We start from the raw sequence: 11,186 nt of genomic DNA on the forward strand, positions 1-11,186 counted from the left end.
GTTTTTCATCTAACTATTTAAATTTGGTGACGAATTGGTCATTCAGCTCTTCAGCAGAAATCAGCAGGAAAATGCAAACCTGGGCATTACCCATGTTAAAAGAACGCACACTATCAACCACAACCAAAATATACGGAAATGCATTACACCATTATTGCTCATGAATGCATTGTATCTGCTGACAAGAAAGAGTTCTGGTTCAACAGAAAGGATTAGAAGTGCTTATAGCACACATGACCAACATCTGTGGTCAAGAACACTGAAAGAACCTGAGAGATCCTCGCCTATCCTCTGGAGGCGTTCATAAACCCAGACAGCTACACTTCATTCACTCATTAATCCAGCTGAACCAGAACATCAGGGAGTTGAGATATTACATGTTTCACAGGGAAGTTCTCTAAAGCCAGCCCACAGTTTGCTTATCAAAGTTAATTATCACAACTGGATCACAAAGGAATTAACAATTGCCTTCTTAAGCAAAGGCAGCTCAGAGAAAATACTAAAGGCTAATCAATTTCACATCTCTTACTGAGTTTCTCTCTCTGGTAGAAACTCAGTCTTCAATACCAGTCACTGCGTTTTCTCTATTAATTCACTTTTTCCCTTCATTGCAGAGAGAATACACCAGGTATCCATTGTGAAATAATTGCTTCCAGCATGAGAATACTGAAAACTAGTACTTAGTAGTTTATGTCAGCAATAAAAGGTATTTCTTTTACATGCTCTTTCTTATTCTCAGAATTGGCTGTTTTTTCACCAATTCTTCTCCATAGCTCTCTTTTTCCTTTATAAAAGGAAAGGGTTTTTTTCAGAAGTTGGTTTTTTTCTTTCTCGCTAAGTCCACAAATAAAATATAAACCATAGAAGTAATCCCTAGATTTGATTCCACATAGTAATATGTACAAATTTTTTTTGTCCTTACATCTGACCATTTAATTATTTTCTCTTTCAGTACTGAGTCAAGTGATAGTAAAGTTTCAAGACACTCACCTTCCATTTTTCTTCTACATGTACTGGTATCTGAAGCACAGTACTGGTGGAGGTACCTGCTCCTCAGCAAGATGCACTGCAAGGTCTGGCTGATCTCCTCTGTGAACCAACCTAATTTCCTCTCAGTAACATTTATATTCAGAACTAAAAGGCTGTCACACATATTGCATCAACAAAATACCAGTTTACAAAAAGGCCCCACCCATGTGTCTACTGATGCTCATAAATGATTCATTTTAACTTCCAGCATTATTAGGAAGAGTCCTGCGGCTGGAGGGAGGGAGAGGTCTTCGTACCTCACCTGTACTCTCAACATCCCACAGCTTGCCATGTCTCAAAAATATTTTAAGATCAGGATGAATCTAAACACATTTTGATGTAAGCCATTATTTTTACCCATTTAAAGTTCCCATAAATCCCAGCACCTACTGTTCCCCTTTGGCTAGATATCTTCAATCACCTACAGGAAAGCAATAATGAACACTAGACTTAAGCTGAATTTAGACTCCCTGAATATGATCACCAGTAGACATTTTTATTATAATGTAAGCAGAAATCCCACCTTTCAGAAAGTCTACATAGCACTGCTTCCAAGCGGAGGTCAGAGTAAAATGAACAGTTATAAACTTTCCCAACTAAACTGTAAAATAAACAGAAGACGTACATTAAATGCTTTAGAAGTTGACAGTAAAATTTAATTTAAAGATTACAAAGTTTACCTATACTTTATGTGTATTCATGTTCTAGCACACTATCATTTTTTTAGGTTCTTAGCTTATTCCACCTCCCTTCCCTCAAAATTACATATTTGAGATTTTTTCAATAATTTTTGTGAAGAGAAAACTTTTAAATATTTTGACACAAAAATTTATTATCTTTCTTAGGTTGCAAAAAATATTTAATAAAATAAACCAAAACAATTACAACAGTGTTCTCTTTGCACACTCAGTGATGAAGCAACTGGCCTGCAAATAGGAGAGATGGATTGAAATTTCCTCTGACAAAACCAGAACAAGCATTTGCTACCACTGCTTCCTATCCTTCTTCGGCCTCTATGCCAAGCTTCACTCCATAAGGTATCCTTTGAATCTCTCCAAGTTATTCTACTTTGGATTAAAATACCCCTTAAAACTAAAAAAAAAACCCAAAACCAAAACACCCAAAAATTCATTCATTGATATAGAAAAAACAGAATTAATGAAGTTCAGTGATTTGCATAACTGCCTGGATTCTAGACAGTGCTTTAAGAAATCATAAAATGAAACAACTTAACTAACAGCGAAATAACTTAGTAAGCATAATTTAACAGCTCAGGTATTGTGAAATAATTTCACAGAAATTAAAGCACAGAAAAAATCAGCACATCAGCGGAGGGTTTGGAAGAGTGGTTAAAATAGTTGTATGATTGGTGCATATGAAAGTGAACATAATATTCAATGTGTTCATATTTGAAATTTGTAAATATCTGGCTAGTCAGTAGGCAGACATGAAAAAATGCGTGAATCCAAAATGTTTTATCAATTCCTCATATATCCAAAAGCTTTCTTACTATTTGACTATGAAACTTCAACTCATTTAAAAATTAAAACCAATACTATTCCACAAGAAATTATTTAGTAGCCATAAACACATAATCAACTTTAAATCAACCCATAAAATGGGAATGTTAGTGGTCTAGCCACCCATACGAAACCTGCCTATAAACATATGCCTATACTAGTGTCCAGAGAACAGAAAAGTACCAAAGTTGGTCATAGTTTCCAAAAATAAATTAAAATCCCTTAAAATACACCTAGTTCAATCACCTGCCTAAAATATTTTGGTAAAGGAAAGCCTGTGACAAATAAAAGAAAACAAATAAGCATCAGTAAGTGGCCACACCTGTGGGTTCAAAGAGACTTAATTAAGAGTTTAAAATAATAAAGGCCTGAATCAGGAGAGGAACACTTTCTGTATGGATATGAGTCACTGACTTTAGTAAGTATGCTTGCTTAGATGCTTGAAGCTGCTTTGGTGCCTATCTGTCTCTGCAGGTTCACTATATATATACCCAGCCCCAAAGCAAAACTTCCCAGATCCCCAAGTTCTTGCCTATCCATGTTTGCAAAGCCATCCAATTGCTGTTGCCAGCTCACAGCTATCAGACTGGTTGGTCCTCTCACTCAAGGCCAAGTCGCAAGTGCCTAAAGTAAGAAACTCTAACAAGGTAGAAAATCATAGCATACTAGCTCTCTAGGTACTCTCAGTCAATTCTTATCCCCTCTTGCCTTCTAAGACCTGCATCATATGAGTTGGACTCAGGTAGTCCATGCAACAGGGCCACCACACTAAAGAAAGAGGCATGGAAGACTGAGCACAAACAGGAAGAAGTAGAGATACGGTTCAAAGAAAGGTTTTGCCTCTCAGCTTATGGGCTGTCTAAACACTGGTGTGTCCTGACTGTTGACCTCCAAGGCAGGTTGCTGCCCTCTATCCAAGGAGTCTCCTCCTGGATAGAAACAGTTCCCCTCCCTGCCTTATAGCAAGGTACGCCAAGCTACAGTTGATAGTCTCTTGGTCCCAACCTGGGGTGCTTTCCCCCTCTGCCTCCATCTTTTTTACTAATACTTCAGTCATAGTTCACTCAAGCTGTTCTCTTCACATTACTACTGTATCTTACTTACACATCCAACATTCCCTGAAGTGTACAAAAAAGCTGATATGCCTGATGCAAGCCTGAAAATTCTGCAGGATAGCACATTTATGAGGATTTAGGCACTTGCAATATTTAAACCATTTAGTTATTAGTTTCTTCAGAGACCTTGATTTTGGCCCTTACTGCACAAGCATCTATGCCATAATAGTTTAGAGGGAATTTTTAAATTTTTGGAGTAATTGGTATTTAAAATAGTACAGACTACTTTTACCTTTTACAACAGTTTGGTGGGGTTTTTTTGTAGTTTTTTTTTTTTTCTTTTTTAATATTACTTGCATTACAACAGACTGACATATGATGAGCATTAATAATTCAAGTGGTATGCCTGCTAAGGCTCTGAAATCTTCATGGCTCTCAATTGCCCATTATGCCACTAGTAAAGGGCAAGGATTGAACAACAGGGCACCGCAATCACAGAAAGAACACCTGTGAATGGCACTGGTGCAGTTCCACAGTATCACTAATATATTCGGGAACAGTAGAGAAGTCACAGTAATCAAGCATCCAAGGAATCCTTTCAAGAAAAAGGAACACAAAATGACAGCTCAACAGGGGATAAAGGAAAGAATCAGAAAATATGTCAATTGAGATTAAAGTGTTTTGGTGAAAGTGTCATCTAGTGGAAAACTGGGGTAACTACAGAGCTTTAAAAAAAATTTACTCAGTTTAAGCATGTGTCCACAGGCAGTCCTAAAGGCCACTTTTTGCACTTAGTCATATAATTGTATTTCTTTGATCACTGGACCTGGAGTTCACCTTATTAACAAACTTACAATTTTGTAGAAACAGCAATGAGTGATGGAGTAAAAAGTTACCTTTCAAGTTGGGATATTTGAAGTCATTAACTGGCATTGCTATCCGCTCCCAAGAGTTCAGGAATATTCATATCTAACAAGGAAAGGGCATAGAGAAAAAAAAATATATGGATGCCATAGATTAATGCTAAAATAAGCACACATTTGTTAGGATTCCACATCTGACATTTAGACGCTTTATACTACAAGGACAGAAGGCTGTCAAAGTAACATGAACTCTGTCACAGAACACACCCATAAGTTTCTTAAAATTCATAAATCAATTTGCAGTGAGGGTGCCTTTCATTAAAGAACCTGAAAGCACTGGCAGCTACTCTGTTGAGTGTAAGAAGTATTACAACATGCTATTTACAGGTGAATTAGGACAAAGAAATGCTTCAAATGAAATCTTAAACGAGAAGCCTGTGTGCTTTAAGTAGTACATGGCAGCTTTGTCTTTCTAGAAGCTGGAGGAAATTAGTAGCATTAAATAATTACAGGTGGTTTCTGACACAACAAAACCACCAGTCTTCACACAAAGAAACCAAAAACCGCTTCAAGGCATTCCCATCCAAGCTGGTCCATAGGACTCGCTTTGCATTCTGATGAAGCTACTTGTTCTCTTGTCTCTTAGTCTTACTGGGTTTCCATTAACTGTGCAAGCCACTTTTTCATTCCATTTAATAGGATTTTTTTCCCCCAATATCCACAGTGCTGATGAGAAAGACACACACCTATAATGTTGCAGTATATGCAGAATGCAGAAAGGTCAATTATAGGATGTGTACCTCTAAGAGCAAGCACCAACACCATCTGTGCTTAAGGCATATTGTCATATTTACAACAGAACTCAGGTAGAATGCTAACCTGAGTCATACTGTAGGCCTTACTTCTGTACTTCACCTTTGCTCTACAGCAGTTCCATAGTTGTTTTTTGTTTCGTTTTGTTTTATTTTTCAATTGGCTCTTTTTTCATGTACCTTAATAACAGTAGCAACAGTGACCGGGTTAACTTAAAAGAATAAAACTATAAACATTGCATAAATTGCCATTAATAAGTTCCAATAAAAAGAAAAATTTTGTCTACCAAAAAATAAACCTAAACCAAACCCAACTTCTTTTCACAAACTGAAGCTAGAATTCATAGCTGAGTAATTTGCCAGGTAACCTATTCTGAGTACTGTAAGTTCACTTTCAAATGAGCTTGTTCACAACTGTATTTAAAAACAGAAGTGGAATAGGCTAGCAGTACTGTAAATTCAAACCTTAGCTCACAAAGCAGTAACTTCCCCACGCAGAGAATCCTATAAATCACCAGGTCTGTGATTATAACTCACGAGTCTAACGGGGCAAGCAATGGAGTAGATGCCATGGATCTTATACAGGGACAGGCAATGCTAATTGGAAAAGATTCAGTCTGAGCAGTGTAAATTAAAAGAATAAAACAAGGAGGGACATTTACTGGGTTGCATTGCAGGAGGTTTGAGGCACTCTGGAAGAATGCAAGTTGGCTCCTAGACTCCTTGGTGTTTTAAAAAAATTCCATTTTCTCCTCTAGTGCTTTTTTGCAGATGTTCACTTAAAATTTCTTTCTATAGGAGCAGAGCTCAACATCTTGAAGCACAGGTCTAAGATACAGATCTTCATCCCAGCAAAAAATAAGAGTCTTGAGTACTGATATTTACAATATAAAGAGCTCTTGCTTTTACCTGGGAAGTATCTAATGTTAAGAACAGAGATGAAAAAATATTTTGGTTCTGACAAACTGAGTTCAGCACCTGCCTGACATAACTTTTTTGAGATTTCTAAAATTTCCCATGAATTGCTTATTTTGAAGTTTAAAAATATGTAGTTACATTTTGGTTTCATTTCAAACAGTTGAAGTAGAAGACTCATAAGTTAAAATTAACAGAGAAAAACTCTTAAAATTCTTGTCTGTTTCAGATCTCTGTAGTGGATATCTTACATGTATACACAACATAGTATATAAAGAAGATAGTATTGTGTATGAAGAGTAAGAAAGACTCCATGTATCAGAAATGTAAACCCCAATTTTTATTCTTTTTAAAATATATATATACAGACACACACTTCCTTCAATGAGAAACAGCATAGTAACTTGTAGGCTCCAATGTCACATACTTGAGCAGGGGAAAGAAACAAATATATTCCAACTCATTTGCAAATTTTTAATTTTTTTTTTTTTTATCATCAGGCCTGATAGCTGGTGATTTCTCTGCTCATTCAGGAGTGATTAGACAGCAGGTTTGGGCAGACAAACTAATACATTTACTGGAACACCAGGCAATAACATTGCTCAATTGGTATCTGCCTCAGCTTTCAGAGTCTTTCCAATAGTAGGGGATTAGCAATTGGTTTTAGGGAAACATGGAGCTCTGTTTTCAGCAGTACAAATATAGCACAAGACATAGAATGAAAAGTGTCAAAGAGAGATAGGGAGCTGGAAGAACTGGTTTAGATGGAGGCAGGCAATAGCACACCCCAAAGCAATAGCTACTGACCCCCATGTTGGAAGTATTTTCATGGGTTTGTTTTAAATGTGTAATATGCTTCATTCCACTTCTGATTGTTCATCCAACTCAAACTCTGCTCTTTCAACAGATTTTTACCTCTAGTTCATTACTGTGTTATAAGGAACAGGCAGCTCAACTCAAACACTAGTGGCAATGTATGAAAGGTCAAAACATAAGCCAGGACTAGCATGAAGACAGCTGATGTCTCTCCATATGAAGCAGTAAATACTTCCAGCTCCTGTACAAACATGGTGTACAAACATAATCTTAGAATGATGCAGCAAGTAATACTACCAACTCTTTTACAAACACAGCTGCATGAACACAGGTATAAATACCAACACCTTTCTTTGAAGGCATTTGTCTCCCTTTACTAGAAGTTGCTGAGTCAGGCTTGCTTTACTTCAATAAACATTCTTGGCTTGGTTTGAGATCTCTGCCTTTTGGCAAGATGATTTTTGATGTGTCATTTAGCACCTTAATATATAATGGCCATAATCAGAATTTTAACAAGACCAGTACATAGTATTTTATCTTTTCTACGACAGTTTCTGATTCACACTTCATTTTATATTTATTAAGCTTTATTAAGTAAAATAGTCCTTAACATATTCTATGAAAGCCATAGAGATGCTACTATCTTAAAAATTAAAAGATATCATAACAAAATGAACTATCTTAGCTTAACTTAGATTCAATATACAGCTTTCTTTCAGTAAGCATTAGACACAGAAAAGCTGTATTAGCACACAGTGCAAATGTTTTGGCAAAACACTGTATAGTTATTCTTGATTAAGCATCAATTTATACTACCAAAAGATATTGGAGAGTTCAAAAGAACATATCTGGTTTGGTTGGTTGGTTGGTTTTTCTTAGCAGGATGCAGTATATAATGTCACTATGCTCAGTGGCCTGAATTTTAAGTAAGTTAATAATCTAAGTTAAGACTAGTGTAAGGTGCTAGTTTCATCTAGCCATGCTTTGTTTTATCCTGAAAATTGGCATGGACAACTTATTTTCACAACTCTTCATGAAATTCCTTCACACATTATAGAAAAGAATGGCATAGGACAGAATATGAATCCTTTTATATCGAGATGACCAGTAATTCAGGTTTGATTGGCTAAATACTGCTCCCCATTATACACAGGCAACTTCTTCACCTAACACATCTGAGCAAAAATTCACGATGCTGATTTTTTTTTCATATTAAATCATTTTCAGTAGAAAATCCAGGGTAAGATTCTGCTTTCAGTTACTTTTATGGCTGTTCTGATGTATTCCTAAGTACATAAACCGTCCAGTTTTCAGCTGATACGCAGAAAGAAAATCCAGCTCATACTTCTTGGCACTTTGCTATCAGAAGTGAAGAATACTTCATTAACCCAGTAAAAAAAAAAAAGTGGAATGACAACTTAATTGCATCATGAAAATAAGCAGGGACACATCTACACACCCAGGTATCACATATTTCAAGCAGCACCTTCCAGTTTTTCTAGTCAGCTTTTAAATAGGACTATACTTTAAGGACATACTAAAACGCTTTGGGCTAGTTTACTACATGCCAGCATGGATTCTCTGCATGCTGAAGTTACAGTACCCATAACCTTGTTTTGCTGCCTTTTAAACAAATCCAGCTGTCTTCAGTAATGTCTTTGTCTAATCCTGCCTTCAATTATGTTTTAAAACTTTTTTTTATAACATCAGGTTTCTCAGTTTCTGTGCAAAGAAACTGAATATTCACAAGCTCTATTGCAAGTAATATTGCTACACTTAGAAATCAGTAAGAATATCAAGTCTATTCTTTGCTGGTTTCGAACACCACACATTAGAGAGTGCCATCCTAACATCCTATACAATAATTTGAAATGAGTTCTTTTTTCATAAGCACACATCCAGCTGAGCAATAATTACAGTAAAATGTGCTGTCATCTTTCCAAAGGATAGTAATTAGGAATATGAGCCTGGCTGTCTTGTATGCTTAGAGAAACATTTTTTCTTTCCAGCTAATGATCATCCAAAGAGTAAATCATTAAAGGGAAAATAGCAAAGGGTGTGGATAGTGGCTGCCGTCAGCCTTGTGCACTAGTTCCAAACTCTGTCATCTTCCTTTGGAAGAGAAAGCATGACGATGCAAAAGTTAAATTTTTTCATCCTTCTTTGGAGAAGAAAACAAGTACAGAGAATTCATTCTTGTTATTTAATATTAGTAATACTTAAGTACAAATCTCCCATATTTCTCCTCCTTTATTGATTCGTAAAAGCATCTTTATTAGACTATCCTTATTACATGGAACAAAGAGAGTCAAAGACCATCTAATACAAAAAGCAACCATGTATCTAAGATTATTATAATAATTAAAATCAACACCTAAGAGCACAGGCATGTAAATACCCCTCTGTCTGAAACCTTGGAATCATCACCAGTTTTCCTTTCTCTAATCAGACCAAGTTTTAATGCTCACATACCAGTGTGAACTGATTGCCAAGAGGAATGAAAGACCTCCTGTGTGACGTATCACTGCTCCCTTGCACTGAAAAGAAGAATCATTCCTGTTACGTACATAGGTAACAAGTACCTAATTAACAAGAACCTGGAGTTCTTTTTTGTTTACTATCTTAATGTCAAATAACATTTAAATAAAGTAATTACTACCAGCTCTTAGTATTATTTTTATTATTTTTCAATTAACACTACAAGGGTAACCGGCACCTGCTTTGGAGTTTTTCGAGTGATACACGGAATCTGGTATATAACAAAAGTACCAACTACAATAACATTTTCTTGGGACTTAGGGGAACCAGCTTCCAGAGATACAGGAGAAGCTACTTCATACCAAACAGAGTAAGTGTGACTTTAACTCATATCTTCCAGACCACATGTGATTTAATTGTTAAGCCCTTACGGGAAAGTTTTCTTCTCTCCACCATCTAGGTGAAAAAATCACAGCGTTAATTAAATGAGCACCTCTTTTTTATTTTCTCTCCTTTTTTCCAGCTCAAGTACAGCAACTTCTGTGAATTCCCCACCCTCCCCCAATGAGTGAGCATATTCCAATGAAAACCATTTTTTTTCATTTACTGATAAATTTGAACTTCTTCAGAAAAATATTTTTTAGGACACAGGACATATCAGCATCATAAAAACTGTGAAGGACACGGTAAAACAGGACTGAAAGACTACTGTTTAATTAAAAAATGCTCCACTTTTCCAAATACATTAACTTTTTTTTTTTTTTTTTTTTTTTAAACAAGTAAATGTCATTAAATCTATTGAATATTATTCCACTTCCAAGTATTTGGTTTTCCTCCTCCAAGGAATAGCAATGCATGTTTTGCATTTGTCAACCAATGTACTGCATACAAACCACAGGCACGTTAAGACACAAAGCAACACATATTTCATCAACCTCACCTTGATGAAGCAGGTTTGTAAATATTCCTGAAGCATGTTTTGCCCACTTTGAAGAAATTCCAAAAGTGTGATGGCTGCTACTCATGACTGGGATATAAAAAGTTTTAAAACTGATAACATCCCACAGCAATATAATTTAAACAAAACCCCAGTAAAATATTTTAAAACATAGGACACAAGATTAGAGCAATAATGTGTTAGGGCATTATGCAAGATTTATAAGCACCTTAGTTACAACCTGCATGAGGCACTACAAGCAAGCTAATAACACACAGCTCATGGTTTAATCCCAACACAGTAACCAGAGATACATATTTTTTTTAATGTTTGATGTTTGACAAACAAAACGGTAATTATAGGGATATTCCCATTTAGCTGTGTATAAGTAATAGTGAACACTTTATAAAAGCCTCATGCACAGAAGGAACAGGCCTAGCAGCACCTCAAAGAGCATGTCTATCTAACATTTGTCATTTACCATGGTCAACAAATCACTCTCGCAGAACAGGTTACATATTTGTACTGAAATTCCACTGCCTTCATTACAACATCAAAGAGCTTCCAATCTAGGAAAACATCAGGGCTGATCTGGAACTCAGAACTGGTTTGTTATTATGACACTATTTTTCTTTAACTGTTTTTATTTTTATGGACAAATATGTATCATAAATTACATATTATATATTATACTAGGATAGCTATACGTTTTTCTAGTCTTTTCTAATACTGAATGTATGCCTAACTCTCCCATTGCCTTT

Source organism: Athene noctua, chromosome 2 (genome assembly GCF_965140245.1).
Source record: "Athene noctua chromosome 2, bAthNoc1.hap1.1, whole genome shotgun sequence".
NCBI lineage: Eukaryota > Metazoa > Chordata > Aves > Strigiformes > Strigidae > Athene > Athene noctua.